Below are 20,626 nucleotides of genomic sequence, written 5' to 3' on the forward strand. Positions count from 1 at the left end.
AGTAATAAGATGTCTGTTTCCTTCCTCTTCAAACCACTTGTCCTCATTCTTCTGATTCCGCCTCACAGACAAGTGCCCAGTTTTTGGTAACAATCCCATATGTAGCTACTGTGAATAATGGAACTGCAGACATCTCTTCAACATACTGATTTCATTTCCTTTGGATATATACACAGAAGTGGGATTACTGGATCGTATATGGTAGTTCTATTTTAGTTTCTTGAGGAACCTCCATAGTGTTTTCAATAATGACTATAGTAATTTACGTTTCCACCAACAGTGTATAAGGCTTTCCATTTTCTCCACATCCTCACCAAAATTTATATTTTGTCTTTTTGGTAATAGTCATCCTAACAGGTGAAACGATATCTCATTGTGGTTTTGATTTGCATTTCCCTGATGATCAGTGATATTGAGCATCTTTTCATATACAGTACCTGCTGGCCATCTGTATGTCTTCTTTTGAGAAATGTCTATTCAGGTCCTTTGCCTATTCTTTTTTAATTTTTTTTTTTTTGAGACAGTCTCGCTCTGTTGCCCAGGCTAGAGTGAGTGCCATGGCGTCAGCCTAGCTCACAGCAACCTCAATCTCCTGGGCTCAAGCGATCCCTCTGCCTCAGCCTCCCAAGTAGCTGTGACTACAGGCATTCGCCACCATTCCCGGCTAATTTTTTGTATATATTTTTAGTTGTCCAGCTAATTTCTTTCTATTTTTAGTAGAGACAGGGTCTCGTTCTTGCTCAGGCTGGTCTCAAACTCCTGAGCTCAAACAATCCACCAGCCTCGACCTCCCAGAGTGCTGGGATTACAGGTGTGAGCCACCGCACCTGGCCTGCCTATTTTTAATTGTTTTTTTGTTTGTTTGTTTCTTTGTCTGTGTTCCTGCTACTTAACTGTATGAGTTCCTTATATTAACATATTTTGGATATTAACCCATTGTCTAAGTCCAGGAGGGCTATAATAATGAAATACCTTAGGTATAAACAAAAGGAATTTATTTCTCCCAGTTCTAGTGACTAAGAAGTCCAAGATCAAGGTGCCAGCAGATTTGGTGTCTAGTAAGGGCCTGTTTCTCATGGATGGTTTTGCCAAAATAAAGTTGGGACTGCTTGCCCTGCACAGCAAAGCCAAAGATTGGCACCAAGATTTGCAGTGAGAGAAAGAAAGGCATTTACTTCATGGCATCAAGCAAGAAGAATGGGCAGCTAATGCTTAAGGACCGGAACTCACCAATGGCTCAAAAGCAGGTGTTTTTAAGGGAAGGGTACATTTCCAGAAAGCAAAAGCTACAGGCAACATGGTAAATCAATACATGGAGGTTATACATCGCTTTGGCCCAAAGAGGTGGGATATTTTGAAGTGAGGATTTATACAGGTCACAGGTGGATTCAGAGATTATTTGATTAGCAATTGGTTAAGGAAACTAGGCCTTATCTAAAAACTTAGGGTCAGCAGAAAGGAATGTTATAGTTTGGCCTGTGGGCATAACTCTCTCCAGGCCCTTCAGAAAGAAATTTAGAACAATGAACAGGCAGTCTTCAGTTCCCCCTTTCTGAGGTTTGGGAGATAGCAGTGGGAATTTTCCTTCTGTTCTGGGTCCAGGTTTCTGAAAAACAACTCAAGAACGTATGTTAAGATGTTATCTATAGGGAACCAAAGCACCTTGTGACTCTGGCTTGCTTGGGAGACTATTGTTTTAAGTTATTACTATCTTCTTCCTTATCAGGTTGCTCGTTTACTTTTCATGGCTAGCTAGGTGCTTGGAATTTCCCTTGAAGGGATTCAAGATGTTTTCTTCATTTTCATGCATGTGGGAGCCTGGCAGGCCCCTAAGAGGGGGCCCTGCTCTGTCTCCATGATGCCTTCTATAACACGTGGCCTCATCTGAGCAAACATGCTTCCTCAGGTATCTTTTATAAGGGCGCTAATACCATTCATTAAGGCTTCACTCTAACAGAATTTCCTAATGGAAATATTATCACATTAGAGATTAGGTTTCAACATATTAAATTGGGGGGGCACAAACATTCAGATCATAGCACCTCTTAAGATATACAGTTTGAAAATATTTTCTCCCACTCTGTGGTTGCCTTTTCATTTTGTTGATTATTTATTTACTTTGCTATACATAAGTTTTTAGTTTGATGTAAGCCTACTAATTTTTAAGCTATTTTTTAAACATGAATTTAAAACTATGAATTAACACGCTAAGAAAAATAATTGAGCCATGTCACTCCAAAACTATAGCTTAACCGTACGTAGCTCACATCTGCACAAAAGGGGAACAAAATATCTGCTTTCTTGGAACTCTGACCCAAGGTGGCAGATGTCAATTTCACGTGAATTGAACATTGGCTAAAGACTAAAAGATAACCTATCTTAGAGAATGAGTTTGTATGAAATCATTGCCATTTCATTATAATACACATGTTACTATTGTTAGAAACGCAGAGGGAGGAATGCACAAGGCCAGGATAGGTGAAAGGAAGTTTATTTTAACATCTGCGTACAGACAGGCTGAGTCCAAGATGGCATCAGCCCTGAAATAGCCAGTGTTCAGGGGTTTTATGAGCGGATCTGGGTGGCCTCCCCTTCCCACCAAAGGGAGTGTGGGACTATCTTGCATAAGCAGGAAATACCTTGGAAGAGCAGGATACTGAGTTTTGGCTGTTTATGGGCAAGAGCCCTAAAGGCAGGGAAGGCTTGAGGGTCCAAAGGTCAAGCCCCTAGTTTCCACTGGCCTCCGAATTCAGTCTAACGACTATTGAGATCATTTCCTCAAAATTTCCTCAATAAATAAGATTCTGATGTAAGTCTATCCTCTACTTCTTTTTCTTCAGTTGTGTTTTATTACGTTACTTTCTAGTCCATATTTGGAGCAGTCCTTCTTCACATTTGACCATTGTCTGTGGGCTCTGCCTTGCCCTGAGGGCAACACCTCCCTGCAAAACCCACTAGACTACATTCAGATCCACGCTTTTTTATTTTCCCTCAGCTTTAGCTGTTTTCTTTTTTTTTTACTTTTGGAATAATTTTAGATTACGGAAAATTTGCAAAGATAGTATAAAGAATTATCATATACCCCCACCCAGTTTTTCCCAAGGTTAACACTTTACATGACCCAGGTACATTTGTCGCAACCAAGAAACAAACATTGATACATCACTATCAACCACACTTGGGGCTTAGATTTCTCCAGTTTTTCCACAAATGTCCTTTTTCTGTTCCTGCATTCAATCTGAGATATTGCATTGCATTTAGCTGGCCTTTCCGTTGGACTTTTTTTTTTTTTTTTTTTTTTGAGACAGAGTCTTGCTCTGCCGCCCGGTAGAGTGCAGTGGTGTCATTATAGCTCACTGCAACCTCAAACTCCTGAGCTCCAGCGATCCTCCCACTTCAGCCTCCCAGAGTGCTAGGATTATAGGCGTGAGCCACCAGGCCCGGCCTGGCCTTCCTTTTAATGAGCAACAGACACCAGGAGTTTGAGGTCTACCCATCTCTTGTTCAGGATATCGCTTGTTATGGAAAAGCTGTCCTCACTTTTTACAAAACCATAAAGATCATTAAAAGTGGAAAATCTGCCTAACAAGTATGTGTGCTGGTTTCTGAGGCCACCAGTTCTTCCTCCCCACTCTTGAGATTCTGCCTCAGCAACTTTCTCCAACATTTAATGTGGCTTCTTCCATCAAAGAATGTTTTCTTTAAAACCTGCAATTTTCACATCCATGCCTAGGGAAAGTTAGAAACAACCTGTAACCTCTGACAATCATTCAATGACTCCAGTGATGCTTCACCTCTGCAGCCTCCTCTTCTCTAAAGAAAACCACAGTCCTCTCTGGTTCTTATCCTATCCTATCTCCTGGTTGAATTCTTTCATCTTCTTCACCGGTGTCTCTCTTTTTTCAGTACAGGTGCACTCTCCACTTACTCGCCCACCCTAGTAATCTTAAAAGGACCCAGCTCATAAAAGGAAGAGATTTGTCTCCCGGGGCAGGGGTTGGGGGTGGCATTAGTGAAGGCACAGGATACTATGTGGAAGTGGAGTCCAGTCGAATGAAACAGGATGTTATGACATTCCTCTGTGTGCTGTTATTGATTACAATCATCCCAGCACTTCTCCAAGTCACATCATCCAGGACAGTTCTGGAGCAGGGAAGAAAGTAAAGGTCAGCTGTAGGGATGCACTGACATTTAGCTTTGGCCTCGGTATGTGGCCAAAATATGCTCTCATCTTTGGCCTCACCCTTTGGAAGGCTGAATGAATGTCTACGTTAATATCACTTCTACCATCCCAGAACTTGTGCAGGATGTGATCATGTATGTTACCCTCGTATACAATCAGTACCAAAATGTCAGTAATATGAACAAAGAATACCATTTAGATTTATTTTTAATATCTGAATATTTTCAAATATAGGTAAGCATTCTAGATGCTGATTGGAGTAAAAATCTCCCTACGTGCTTTATATGTTGAAATCTTTTAGTCTTTTGAAGTATTACTATAAATGCATATTTATTATGGTAGGAGTAAAATGCTACAATACTTAATGGTGATTATGAAAGTTTCTAATTTTAGGTACAAACACAATTATTACAAACTTGTAAAAAGTTAAATAGGGAAATAGATGAACAGTAAACACAAATATTAAGATGATATGCAATGACCAAATAGATTTAAGATAATCATATTCTTTTCAAGCTACTAATTTTTTAAATGATAAGAAAAAAATAAAAATTGTATATCATAATTCTTTTTTAAATTTAATTTAATTTTTTTGTTTTTCTGGAAAAACTATCAATGCAATGGATATCATAATTCTAATCTTTGTATTATAGAATTGTTTTTTGTATTAGCATTCATAACAATAAATGAAATAACCTTTAAGAACTGTATTTAATTTTTAATTATTTAATTATAATAAGGCCATGAGTGGTCTTAGAAAAAGTCTTATTTGGAAACCCTTTATAGTTTATGAACATGAAATAAAAGCTGAATCTCAACTTTTCCACCTCAGAATTTCATGAGGAGGAAAAACTCCAAAATCACTATATTTCATTGAAATATAGTAACAAAGAATGAAATGACTATAAAGAGAAGAAGATGTTAGAGACAAGTAAGGTAGCCAAAGTTCATTTGATTCTCCCATCAACATATCAACCAGGCCCAACCCGGCTTAGCTTCTGAGATCAGACGCGATCTGGTGCATTCAGGGTGGTTTGGCCGTAGATTCATTTGATTCTCATTAAGCAAACTTCAAAACAGACATTATAGGCATCCTGTAAGGCACTTGCTTATTGTTTTGAGTCTATGGAGTTTAAAAATCTAAACAAAACTTGTTGACATGATGCTTATAGACTGCCAGACATTTTCAGTAGTTGTAATTGAAGGATAATTGAGATTTGCCCAATGAATCCCAGGTACAAAATTCCTTCTAGAAATTAAGATACTGGAAAACATTTTGTTTGAATTATATTCTTCTGTGCACAAAACAATTAGTGATACTAATAGACACACCATTTTTTGTACATCATACAGAGGGACATGCAAAAACAACCAGAAATCTTTTAAAAAATTAGACAGCACAATGGATTAATCCCTTTGTTTTACTTGCTTACAAGTATCAGGTAGCTATTGCTATATTTTAAAAGCTTAGTGGTTTAAAAGAACAAACCATTTATTTGACTCGCAATTCTGCAGGTTGGGATTTAGTCTGGGTTCAGCTAGGCAGTTCTTCTGGTCTCAGCTGGACTCTTTCATGTCTATGCTCAACCATGGTTCAGCTAGGCAAATCTGCTTCTGGTGGTAGACTGGATGTATACATGCAACAAGTGCCTAGATACAGGTGGAAATTCATAGATTATTTTCATATCTTAAGAGTCTATTACAGGCTGGGCACGGTGGCTCACGCCTATAATCCTAGCACTCTGGGAGGCCGAGGTGGGAGGATCCCTCGAGGTCAGTTCAAGACCAGCCTGAGCAAGAGTGAGACCCCCCGTCTCTACTAAAAATAGAAACAAATTATCTGGACAACTAAAAATATATAGAAAAACTTAGCCAGGCATGGTGACGCATGCCTGTAGTCCCAGCTACTCGGGAGGCTGAGGCAGGAGGATTGCCTGAACCCGGGAGTTTGAGGTTGCTGTGAGCTAGGCTGACACCACGGCACTCTACCCAGGGCAACAGAGCAAGACTCTGTCTCAAAAAAAAAAAAAAAAAGAAAAGAAAAGAAAAAACAAGAAAGAAGATAAACACAACTTAAAAATCAAAAGAAAGAAAAAACAGCAGGGGCATATGAAATACCATCAGTAAAAACATACATGAAGGCAACAGTCTCAAAATTGCTTCTGAAAATATCAAGAAAGTACTTTTCTTCAAGCATTGCACAAAACTGACAGTACTGGAAAGTTAGTGTTCCTACACTGTAAAGGTAATTAGCTTGATTTAATCATTGCACATTGTATACATGTATCAAACATCACAATTTTAGCCAAATAAATGTATACAATTATGATTGTCAATTAAAAGGTTAATAAAAATTTTAAATGTGAAAACCTCATTTTCTTTTTTTTTTTCACCCCCCCAAAAAACACCTCATTTTCTTTTTTCTTTTTTTTTTTTTTTTTGAGACAGAGTCTCACTCTATTGCCCGGGCTAGAGTGCCATGGCATCAGCCTAGCTCACAGCAACCTCAAACTCCTGGGCTCAAGCGATCCTCCTGCCTCAGCCTCCCGAGTAGCTGGGACTACAGGCATGTGCCACCATGCCCAGATAATTTTTCTATATATATTTTTAGCTGCCCATATAATTTCTTTCTATTTTTAGTAGAGATGGGGTCTCGCTCTTGCTCAGGCTGGTCTCGCATTCCTGAGCTCAAACAATCCGCCCACCTCCGCCTCCCAGAGTGCTGGGATTACAGGCGTGAGCCACCTCGCCCGGCCAACACCTCATTTTCTTAACAAAGAAATATTTAATAATTTTTCAATACTATTTTGGATTTGCTTTTTTTATAGTGACAGGGTCTCGCTCTTTCACCCAGACTGGAGTGCAGTGGTGTGATCATAGCTCACTACAGTCTCAAACTCCTGGGCACAAGGGATCCTCCTGCCTCAGCCTCTAAGTATTTGGGACTACAGGCATGTGCCACTGCACTTGAATGATTTATTCTTTTATTCCAGAAGATTTTTCTATGATAGCATTATTTAATTTTGGCCTTGGCTTCAGGTAAATATTGATTTTCAACAGTTGAGGCCGGGCTCGGTGGCACATGCCTGTAATCCTAGCACTCTGGGAGGCCGAGGTGGGCAGATCTTCTGAGCTCAGGAGTTCGAGACCAGCCTGAGCAAGAGTGAGACCCCCATCTCTACTAAAAATAGAAAGAAATTATATGGACAGCTAAAAATATATATAGAAAAATTAGCCGGGCATGGTGGCGCATGCCTGTAGTCCTAGTTACTCGGGAGGCTGAGGCAGGAGGATCGCTTGAGCCCAGGAGTTTGAGGTTGCTGTGAGCGAGGCTGATGCCACAGCACTCTAGCCCGGGTGACAGAGTGAGACTCTGTCTCAAAAACAAACAAACAAACAAACAAACAAACAAAAAAACAGTTGACCATTTAGCATTTTGTCTAAATATGTATTTGGTCACCGCTAGTTACCAATTAAATGAGAACGGCAGAATCAGTATTACTCCATTTAACCTGCTGGAAACTCTCTGATTAATACAGCAGGCATGTGTTCTGGCTCCTCCTCAATATCACTTTGGAGTAAGAAGATAGATGCTTTATCTCTCCCCACATGCAGAGGGTTTTATAGTTACAAACTAGAAGTGACAGCTATAAAGAGGGGCTTCAAACCAACCCTTAAAAAATCAAAGTCACCATCTTCGGTAGACATTCCCCCACATTTATAATTTCAGCAGTAGCAATCCTATTCGGTAAGTCATACCTTTTACAACTAGTTTCTCTTTGGGGCTGGCTCATCAGGAAGTTACATTGTTCAAAGCTAAATCTTTCCTGACCTTTTTCATGACCGAGATTTGGTTACTGTTTTAAATTTTTTCCAGCCTAAAATCACTATGGTGATGCTCTCTAGTTTAGAATTGTGGGGTCTGGTTCATCTCTGTGCTAAAGTGGACCACAGCTTGCTTCTGGAGACTTTTATCAGCCCTGACAGTGAGTTACTCCCTTGGCATGCCTCCATTCAGAAGGGCAGCGGCTTTCTGTTCAAGGACGGGTTCTTGTTTGGCTCATCTTTCACTTGGGTTGACTTTTAAAGCACATGGCTCTGTACTTTGGCAAACACAGAATAGTTGTACTTTAAGGACTTGTCAGAGAGCATATCCTCAAACCCACAGTTGCTCAATACTTATCAAAAGCTCAGCTGAGAGAAATAATATTTATAGAGGATCACCTGAAGGCTAGGAAGTCCATCCATGTCTCTAGTCTAAAATTTATCCCTCGGTAAAAGTGAGACCATCAAGGAAACTATATCCCTGGACTCATCTTTTTTTTGAGACCACCACCGTCTGTGTATGATCACCTCAGAGCCTATTTATTAATATTTGGTACTAGGAACAGGTAGCTAGCCTGTTGTGTAGATCTGTTTCCACTCCACAGAAAAAATCCTCCTGGTAATTCTTTTTTTTTTTTTTTTTGGAGACAGAGTCTTACTCTGTCATCTGGACTAGAGTGCTGTGGTGTCAGCCTAGCTCACAGCAACCTCAAACTCCCGGGCTCAACCGATCCTCCTGCCTCAGCCTCCCAAGTAGCTGGGACTACAGTCCCACACCACCATGCCTGGCTAATTTTTTCTATTTTTAGTAGAGATGGAGTCTCACTCTTGCTCAGGGTTCAGGCTGGTCTCGAACTCCTGAGATCAAGAGATGCCCACGGCCCTCCTAGTAATTCTTTCCTTTCTTCTTTCCTTCCTTCTTTCCTTCTCTCCCCTGCTCCCTGCTCCCTCCCCCCATTTCCTACCATCCTTTTTTTTTCTTTTGACATTTTGCTGTGGAAATTTTCAAACACACAGAAGTCATTAATAAAAGCATTTTACAGTGAACACTCATATACCCACCACCTAGAGTCTACAGCTAACATTTTAACTACACATATCTATCCAGCTCATCCGTAAATTAATCTCATCTTCATGCATTTTGAGATAAGTTGAACACATCAGTACATTTCACACCTAAACACTTCAGTATACATATTAAGTAGAGTTAAATTTTTGTTTGTGGTTTTTGTTATTAGATAAAATATAATGTGAAAAGCACAAATCTTATGTGTAAGGCTTTGAGTTACACAGGTCAAAACTTACCATGTTATAGGATATTACCATCACCACAGAAAGTTCCCTCATGTCTTTCTCCAGTCAACCCTGGCCTCTACACTGCTAAGGCAACCACCGTTACGATTTTTTCCACCATAGCTTCATTTGTGTTAGAATTTCATATAAATGAAATTATACAGTATGTACTCTTTTGTATCTGGCTTCTTTCACTCAGTATAATGTTTTTGAGATTTGTTCTTATTGTGTGCATTGGTAGTTCATTTCATTGCTGAGTTGTATTTCATTGTATTAATAGACCTCAGTTTATTTATCCATTTTTCTGTTGATAAAACTTGGGCTAATTCCAGTTTGGGGCAATTATCAATAAAGCTGCTGTGAACATTCTTTTTTTTTTTTTTTAATTTTTTTGGCTAGTTGATTCGGCAGGTGAGTTGTTACACACTCCTTAGCAGATTCCGATTTCCATGGCCACCGTCCTGCTTGTGAACATTCTTGTACCAGTCTTTTGATACACATGCTTTCATTTCTCTTGGGTAAACACTCAAAAATGAAATTGCTGCATCACGGGGTATGTGTGTGTTTGGCTTAATGAGAAACTGCCAGGCCTTTTCCAAAACAAAATATGAGAGTTTCACTTGTTCCACATCCTTGCCAATATTTTGTGTTGTCAGTCTTTTTGATTTTAGCCATTCTGGTAGATGTGTAGTAGTATGTCATTTTTATTTTTAATCTCCATTTCCCTCATGACGAATACTTTTAACATGTTGCTCATGTGTTTATTGTCCACTTATCTATCTTCCAACATGAAGTGTGTGTTCACATCTTTTGCCCATTTTATTGGGTATGTATTTATTTCACTAAGTTGTTAGTTCTTGATATATTTTGGATGCCAGTCATTTTTCAGATATATGTTTTGTGAATATTTTCTCCCAGTCTATGCCTTGCCTGTATATTTTCTTTTTTTTTTTTCTCAAGATAGTGTCTATGTTGCCCATGCTGGTCTCAAACATCTGGGCTCAAGTAATCCTCCTGCCTCAGCCTCCCAAATAGCTGGGATTACAAGTGCATGCCACCATACCCAACTGCCTAACTATATCTTTTCTTTTATTTTTATTTATTTTTATTTTTTTATTTTTTACATTGCTGCTCAGTGGATTGGATATATCTTTTCTTAATGGTATCACTTCCCTAGCAGAAGTTTTGAGTTGTGATAAAGTCGATTTTATCAGTTTTTCCTGATAAAATAGTTGTATATGTTTCCTGATAATTGTCTGTGTCCTAAAAATACTTTTTGCCTAATGCCAAATCATGAAGATATTCTATATTTTCTTCTAAAAGCTTTATAATGTTAGTTTTTACATTTAGATCTATAATCCACCTCAAATTGATTTTGTGCATAGTGTGAGACAGGGGTTGAGTTTAATTTTTTTTATATAGTTATCTAGTTGTTCCAACACCATTTTATTCAGTAAGATAGAAGAACATAAAATTAAGATACAGAAATCAATAGCCTTCATATACACAAATAATAATTAGTTAGAAAAGATAATGATAGAGGAAAACCACACTCAAACAGCAATAATGAAGATAAACTAAACAAGAATTGTGGCTGGGCGCGGTGGCTCACGCCTGTAATCCCAGCACTCTGGGAGGCCGAGGCGGGAGGATCCCTTGAGGTCAGGAGTTCGAGACCAGCCTGAGCAAGAGCGAGACCCCATCTCTACTAAAAATAGAAAGAAATGATATGGACAGCTAAAAATATATATATAAAAAAAAAAATTAGCCGGGCATGGTGGCGCATGCCTGTAGTCCCAGCTACTCGGGAGGCTGAGGCAGGAGGATCGCTTGAGCTCAGGAGTCTGAGGTTGCTGTGAGCTAGGCTGACGCCACGGCACTCACTCTAGCCTGGGCAACAGAGTGAGACTCTGTCTCAAAAAAAAAAAAATAAAAAAATAAAAAATAAATAAATAAACAAGAATTGTGAAAAACCTATATGAGGAAAACCATAAAACGCTACTGGAGTACACAACGTAAATGTGAACAAATGGAAATACAGCCCCTGTTCTTCAATAGAACAACTCATCATCATTAGTCCTCTGCAAGGAATGATAAGGAGGAGATATCAGTCCTCCCAAAGTTAATTTTTAAATTTAACACAACTTCAGTAAAATACTAACAAGGGTTTTTATGGAGCTAGACAAGTTGATACTGTATGAAAAAATAAACATGCCACAATAACTTGCAAAACACCGAAAAGGAAATCCTATGTGGAATGTTAAAGCAGGCAAAAAAGCCTTTGTAAGTAAAATGGTGTGATACTCCTTACATGAATAGACAGACTAGTGACGCAGAAAAGAAAGTCCAGAAATATACACCAAGTACATAGGGAAATTTAATGTATGATAAAGGTTATATTTCAAATCACTGGGGGACAGATGACATTTTTAATAAACAATGTTAGATAGCTATTTTGAAAAAGATAAAATTAGATTCATACCTCACACCTTACACAAGAATAAATTTCAAATGGATTAGAGATCTGAATAAATTAAACCATATAAATCCTAGAAGAAATTTTGAGGGAATTCCTGTATAACCCAGGATTGGCAAAGTTTTTATAACTATGACTCAAAGTCCAGATACACTAAAAACTTGATACATTTGACCACATAAAGGTTTTTAAAAACTTTAGCACAGCAAGAAAAACAATAGCAGAAGCAAAGTCAAAGACAAATTACAAACTGGGAGAAAATATTTGCAACATATATATATATATATATATATACACACACACACCACAGATAAAGAGCAAATATCTCTAATATCTGAAGAACTCTTAAAAATTAAGGAGAAAACACCAAAAACTTGATAAAAAATAAGCAAAAGACATGAACAGAAATTTCACAGAAAAGACATAAAAATGTAAAAATGTTCAGCCTCCTTTGTAGTAACAGAGATGCAAATTAAAACTACATTGACATACTACTTCTCAATAACCAGATTGGCAAGAATTAAAAAACAAGACAACACATTCAGTCAGTGAGGCTGTAGAGAAATAGGCACTCATACATTCAGCATGCTATGCTTGTAGTAATGCAAATTGGCACAACACTTTCAGAGAGCGAATTTGGCGATATCTAACAGAAATACATAGGCATTTACCATTTGAAATAGCAATTCCACTTCTAGGAATTTTCCCTGACGATATACCTTCAACAATACAAAAATACGTATACACACAGTCAGTTTAGTACTTTTTGTAGATGCAAAACAATGAAAACAACTTAAATGTCCACACATAGAAGAGCGGTTAAACCATAGGTTTATCCATACGATGACATAATATGAACTGCAAGAAAGAATGAGAAAGAATCTATGAATGATATGAAGTGAGTTCTAGGACATATTATTAAGTAAAATAAAAAGAGTGCAAAAGAGTAATAAAGAAGAGAAAATAAGAAAATATACACATATCTGCTCATTGTGCAGAAAGAAACACAGGAAATATTAATCAGGAACTAAAGAGATTTGTTACCTACAGGGCATGAGCAGGAACAGGACGAAAAGAATGGAGTTAGGAATGGGATAGAAGGAATCAGGGGTGGGAGTGAGACTTCTCTGAATATGTATTTCTGTATAGTTTTGGCTTTTAGAGTCTTATTAATGATGTTTTACATATTCAAAAATAATTGAAATCAAGGATGGGGAGGACTCTAAAAATGTAATATAAACAGAAACAAATAAATCTAACTACATGGCAAATGAAAAACATGACTACATTGTGGTGGTGGCACAGAACATATAGACAGATATAGAAGTATGTATATGTATACACACATATATTTCCCAGCTCTGTCCTCTAAGAAGTTCTCTAGAAGCAATCACAACGCAGTATCAATAAACATATGTAGTTCCCAAATCCTGGTTTCTAAATACCATTATACAATGGTATTCTCCATTATCAGGGAGAAATGGCTCATTCCAGGGCCAAGGCAAGAAAAGTACAAGATGAGCCTGGAATATCTTGTGGTACCAAAAAATAATGAAATGATCAAGGAATGATGGGAGCATGTCCAAAGACACAGAGAACAGCTTGAAAGGACTCCCACTGGGCACATTTGGTTACAATATAATCAACAAAATAAATAATATTAGGAATTATAACCACAGAATAAAACAAATATCCACGAGACCATACTGATATAAATAAATAGCAGTAATTTTCTTTTTTGAGACAGAGTCTCATTCTGTTGCCTAGGCTAAAGTGCCATGGCATCAGCCTAGCTCACAGCAACCTCAAACTCCTGGGCTCAAGCAATCCTCCTGCCTCAGCCTCCTGAGTAGCTGGGACTACAGGCATGCGCCACAATGCCCAGCTAATTTTTTCTATATATTTTTAGTTGTCCATATAATTTCTTTCTATTTTTAGTAGAGATGGGGTCTCGCTCTTGCTCAGGCTGGTCTCAAACTCCTGACCTCCAGTGATCCTCCCACCTTGGCCTCCCAGAGTGCTAGGATTACAGGTATGAGCCACCGCGCCCGGCCAATAGCAATAATTGATTCACACAGGAATCACCAAAGGCAAAAGTTGGCAGAGTTATGGGATATTTACATAGACTCAAAGTATCTCCTCACAAAATACTTATTAATTACAAAGCAAAAAATAGTAACTTCACAGTGGAGAAACCCAGCATCATCTCTGTCAAGTAATCAAAGTTAAAATCACCAGTAATAGGACAAATCAACATTATGTGCCACTTGATATAATACACTGAGGGCATAATATCACTTTTGTAGAATTCCTGCCAAAAGTACAAGTACAAAGCCTTAACCTATCTAATCATGAGGAAATAGTAGGCAAGCTCAATGTGAGGGACATTCTACAAAATAACTGGCCTGTACTCTTCAAAAATGTCAATGTCATGAAAGACAAAGACTGAGGAATGGTTCCAGCTTAAGAGCAACTAAAGAGACATCACAATTAAATTCAATACATCACCATGAATTAGTTTCTAGACCAGAAAATTTTTTCTTTTAATATAAAGAACATTAGTTGGACAGTAGGAAAAATTTGAATAAGGTCTATAAATTAAATAATAGTATTGTATCAATGTTAATTTCCTGATTTTGTTAATTTTACTGTAGTTATGTAAGTGAATATTCTACTATATTAGGAAATAGGCATTAAAGTATTTAAGGATAATGGAACATCATGTCTGCGACATAATCTTAAACTTTTTGGAAAAAATTTGTACATGTTGACAATGATAAATGTGGTAAAATGTTAACACATAAAAAATCTGGGTGAAGGATATATAGAAATTCTTTGTACTATTTTTTCCAACTTTTCTGTAAGTCTGAAATTATTTCAAAATAAAACATTTGATATATCAGTTTTATAACAAAAGGAAAAACTGTAAATAAATATTGAACTCTATAAATTATATGCCTACTGAAAAATATAGTTCTAATACAGGTTGGGTAGTAAAGTATCTTATTCTACACCAACTAATACAGGTTGGGTACCTTAAAAAGGGATGTTGCCAAACAAAATAAACTATTTGGTACTGCTCAATTCAGAGGGGGCCGTGGAGAATAACAGAAAAAGGAAAAACTTCCAGAGGGTGGATAAGGAAGACAGAGGATAAGGAAACCTCATGCAGAAAGCAGAACCAGAATATAAGAAAAAGACTTTTTTTTCACTGCCAAGGCAGGAAGTTTTCACAATTTCTGTCTAGCAGGATTCCTAGGGACAAGTGACTGCTATGTTTCATATCCTTCCCCTGTTCTGAACATGAGTCATCGTGGTTATTCTGTCCATTCTACACCATTCCATATGGGGTGTGCTATGGTTTCAATGTTTGTCCCCTCCAAAACTCATATTGAAATTTAAGGGCCGGGCGCGGTGGCTCACGCCTGTAATCCTAGCACTCTGGGAGGCCGAGGTGGGCGGATCGTTTGAGCTCAGGAGTTCAAGACCAGCCTGAGCAAGAGCGAGACCCCATCTCTACTAAAAAATAGAAAGAAATTATATGGACAGCTAAATATATATATAGAAAAAATTAGCCGGGCATGGTGGTGCATGCCTGTAGTCCCAACTACTCGGGAGGCTGAGACAGCAGGATCCCTTGAGCTCAGGAGTTTGAGGTTGCTGTGAGCTAGGCTGACGCCACGGCACTCACTCTAGCCTGGGCAACAAAGTGAGACTCTGTCTCAAAAAAAAAAAAAAAAAAAAAAAAAAAAAAAAGAAATTTAATAGCCATTGTGGGGATCGGGGGCCAAGATGGTGGACTAGAAGCAGCCTCCACACACTGTCACAGAGCGGATTGCAAATGACAAGTGGATATTCACCTTTGCATCATTTACCTAAGAGAGAGCATTGGGAATCAACAGAGAGGAGACAAGAGGTTCCCAAAGTAAAGGGGAAGGAAGTGGGGTGACTCTCTAGGCAGGATCAGAGATATATGGGGAAGGCACTCACATGTGGGGAAGAGACAGAGGAGAGAACCCCAGGGCTCCACGCTTCCCGCATAGACACTGCAATCAGAGCTAAAGGAGGGCCGCCTCTACTGCAGCAGTCCACTGGACTGGAACAGGGAGCTGACTAGAGGCTATGCAGTGGCATTGCTCCAGGGAGAAGGCACAATGGGGTTCCGCTGGCTTATGGACCATGGGTACTTAGGCTGGTGGCATTTTGAGGTCCCAGCCCCAAAGTACTGCATCTACCCAGGTGCCAGATCTGTTGCTGCTGCCTCCCTATAGCCCATGCCAGGCTGGGGAGGGAGTGGGAAGGCTGGGCATTCCTGTGTGCCCTGTGGGTGGGTGCTGCACATCACCACCACTGCCAGGGAACCCAGGCAGAGTGGGTGCCCATGGACCCAGCACCCACTGCAGCCACCTAGGCAGCCCCACCCAGCCATAGCTGCCATGGAACCTGGATGGAGAGAGTACCTGCAGCCTCAGGCACCTGCCACTGCCATCTGAGTAGCACATGTGCTGCCACCATTGCACCATCGCCTGGGTAATGCAGGCACCAATGGACAGAAGTGGGGTGAATGCTCACTCACACTGCCACATGGCCAATGCTCTGCTGCAACTGACAGACATGGGTGGGATGAGTGCTCATGAGATGTGGACCAATGAATGCTACCACTGCCAGACCTGTGCAGGGAAAATGCTCACACCACACACACTGATTACCTATGACAACCACAGGGAATGGGGAGATGCAGGAGAGCAGCAGTGTTAAAGACTCATAATGCATCTACTCCTCTCTTGCCTGGTCAATATTCTGCAGTAGGACTAAAGGATGCCATTCAGGGACCTCTCCCTCTCGTTACTGAGCAAGAGTTCCCAGCAGAGGAAAACAGGTCAATCGTAAAGCTATCTGTCTTGAGCTAAGAAGAGGTCTTAGATGAGAAGGAACCAGCATAAGAACTTTGGCAACATGAAAAAACAGGCTGTTTTGACACCTCCAAAGGATCACCATAGTTCTCCATCAACAGACTCCAACTAAAAGGAAATTGTTGAAATGTCAGATATGGAATTTCAACTATGATGGCAAGTAAGATCAATGGGATTGATGAGAAAGTTGAAAACAAACACAAAGAAACCAGGCCGGGCGCGGTGGCTCACGCCTGTAATCCTAGCACTCTGGGAGGCCGAGGCGGGTGGATCGCTCGAGGTCAGGAGTTCGAGACCAGCCTGAGCAAGAGCGAGACCCCGTCTCTACTAAAAATAGAAAGAAATTATCTGGCCAACTAAAATATATATAGAAAAAATTAGCCGGGCATGGTGGCACATGCCTGTAGTTCCAGCTACTCGGGAGGCTGAGGTGGTAGGATCGCTTAAGCCCAGGAGTTTGAGGTTGCTGTGAGCTAGACTGACGCCACGGCACTCACTCTAGCCAGGGCAACAGAGCGAGACTCTGTCTCAAAAAAAAAAAAAAAAAAAAACCACAAAGAAACCAAAAAAATTAATTCAAAACATGAATGAAAAATTCACTAAAGAGACAGATAATATAAGAAAAAATATAACAGCCCTTCTAGAAATGAGAGAGTCATTTAGGGAATGTCAAAATACAGTAGAAAATTAAAATGACAGACTAAACGAAGCAGAAGAAAGAATTTCAGAGCTTGAAGACAAGGCTTTTGAATTAACCCAGTCAGTCAAAAATGAAGAAAAAAGAATCAAATTAGCTGGGCATGGTGGCGCACGCCTGTAGTCCCAGCTACTTGGGAGGCTGAGGCAGGAGGATCACTTGAGCCCGGGAGTTTGAGGTTGCTGTGAGCTAGGCTGACCCTGCCATGGCACTCTAGCCCAGGCAACAGAGCAAGACTATGTCTCCAAGAATGAACAATCTCTCCAAGAAATATGGGAGTATGTAAAGTGAACAAATATAAGAATAATATATATCCCTAAGGGAGAAGAAGAAAAAGCAAAAAGCATGGAAAACCTATCTGGGGGAATAATTGAAGAAAAGTTCCCTCGTATCACTAGAGATTTAGCCAGCCAAATACAAGAAGATCATCCAACACCTGGAAAATTCATGGCAAACAGGACACCACCAAGACACATAGTCATCAGTCTGGCCAAAGTCAAAGGGAAGGAGAAAATCCCATAAGCTGCAAGCTGAAATCATCAAATAACTTACAAAGGAAAACCCATTAGACTAATAGCAGACATATGAGCAGAAACCTTACAAGCCAGAATGTTGGAGTCCTAGTTTTAGTCTTCAAAAACTGAATAACTACCAGCCAAGAATTTCGTATCCCCCAAAACTAAGTTTCATAAATGAAGGAGAAATAAAGTCTTTCCCAGATAAGCAAACACTAAGGGAATTTGTCACCACTAGATCTGCCCTAGAAGATATGCTTAAAAGTGCTCTATACATGGAACAGAATAATCAATACCCGCCACTGTAAAAACACCCAAAAGTTAAAAGTCACAGCTCTTATAAAACAGTAACACGAGGGAGAAAACAAAGCAACTAGATAACAACGAACATGATGAACAGAACAGTATCTCACATATCAATACTAACATTTAAAGTAAATGATCTTAATGTTCCACTTAAAAGACACAGATTGGATGAATGCATTAAAAAACACAACCCAAATATATGCTGTCTCCAAGAAGCCCATTCAACTCACAAAGATTCTCATAGACTCAAAGTAAAGGGGTGGAAAGAAATATTCCAGGCAAACGGAAACCAAAAGTGAACAAAAGTAGCTATTTTTTATCAAACAAAATAGACTTTAAATCAACAATGATAAAAAAGTCAAAGATGGTCATTATATAATGATAAAGGGAGCAATTCAATAAGAAGATGTAACAATCTTAAATATATATGCACCTAACATAGGAGCTCTCAGATTCATAAAACAAATTCTACCAGATCTAAGCAAGGAAATATACAGCAACATCATAATATTAATAGCTGGGGACTTCCACCAACAGAACTAGAAAGATCATCAAAGAAGAAAATTAACAAAGGAACACTGGATTTCAACGGGACTCAAGAACAAATGGACCTAACAAACATTCACAGAACATTCTACCCCAAAACTATAGAATATATATTCTTCTCATCAGCACATGGGACATTTTCCAAGATAGATCATATATTAGGCCACAAAACAAGTCTCAGCAAATTCAGGAAAATCAAAATTATACCATCTATCTTCTCAGACCACAGTGGAATAAAACTAGAAGTCAATTCCAAGAGGAACTCTCAAAACTACACAATTATAAGGAAATTAAACAATCTGCTTTTGAACAATCCTTGGGTCAATGATGAAATTAAGATGGAAATCAAAAGATTTTTCAAACTGAACGACAAAGATGACACAAGCTTCCAAAATCTCTGGGATACAGAAAAAGCAGTGCTAAGAGAGAAGTTCATAACCTTAAATCCCTACATCAAAAAGAAAGAAAGATCACAAATTAACAACCTCACGTCACACTTCAAGGAACTAGAAAAAGAACAGACCAAATTCAAAGCTAGCAGAAGCAAAAAATTAACAAAGATCAGAGCAGGACTAAATGAAATGGAAACCAAAAACAAATAAACAAACAGACAAAAACAATACAAAGGATCAACAAAACAATAAGTTGGTTCTTTGAAAAGATAAAAAATCTCCCAATAGAAATTTAATTACCATTGTAACACTATTAAGATGTGAGATTTTTAAGAGGTGATTAGGCCATGAGGGCTCCACCTTCATGAGTGGGATTTGTGCCTTTATAAAAGGGCAAGTTTATCTCCCTGTTGCATTTTTTTTCTTCTGCCTTCCATCATGGGATAATGCAGTAAGAAGTCCCTCACCAGATGCTGGCACCTTGATCTTGGACTTCCCAGTCTCCAGAACAGTGAGAAATAAATTTCTATTATTTATAAATTATCTAATCTCAGGTATTTTGTTATAGTAGCACAAATGGACTCAGGGTGTTAGAGGATATCTATATCTGTGCCTGATAGAGAAGACTGTGCCTAACCCAGAGAAACTAGACTTTGAGCTGCATGTAGTAACTGGATAGGACTTTAAGTCATTTCCCTTGGTGGAGGGAGCAAGTATATATCCTGAGGATGGCAAGGAGGATGTATATGGATGGCCAGAAGGGAAAGACTAAGGCAGAAACTGCCAGTGGTCTGGCAAAATCCATTCTTCCTTTCTTCTCGGGCACATGGCTGGGCTACATCCCCCAGCATCCTTGCAAGTTTGGTGTGACCATATAACTAAGATCATCCAATGGAATAAGTGCTGGGTCCCACTTCCAGGCCTGGCCCATGAAAACCTCCCACATGCACTTCTCCATGATGTTTCCCCACCTTCTGTGAGCTAGAATGGTGATGACCAAAAAATCTTGGAAGCCATGTGTTAAAGATGGCAGAGTTTCCTGCCATTAGACTGTGCCCCTTAACAACCATATTAAGTAAAGACACCAATTTGGAAAAGCTGGCCTAAATTGTTACCAGAGGGAATATAAATTTCTGTATCAAGTCACTGAATTGTTAACTGAGTCTCTTCTTACAATAGCTTATTCTTCTGAAGCAATACAGAGGCTATTGATGCTCTAAATGCATGAATGGGTTTCAAATGTGCCAAAATCCCAAGAACAGGCTAGATAAACCTTTAAATTTTATAGAAGGACTGGTTAACTGTGTCTACGCTTACACTGAGACTTGGTATAAAGGATACTGGACCTAAGGGATTTAGACTCAGAAAATTTTGACTCTGACCTAAATGGATTTTGGCAGACAGGAAATTGAGTGCCATGCTCTGCTCCAAGCTTAATCCTAACACCCTATCCGACCTTCTCTCAACTCACTACCAAAGC

The sequence above is a fragment of the Eulemur rufifrons genome, chromosome 30 (genome assembly GCF_041146395.1).
Source record: "Eulemur rufifrons isolate Redbay chromosome 30, OSU_ERuf_1, whole genome shotgun sequence".
Taxonomy (NCBI): Eukaryota; Metazoa; Chordata; class Mammalia; order Primates; family Lemuridae; genus Eulemur; species Eulemur rufifrons.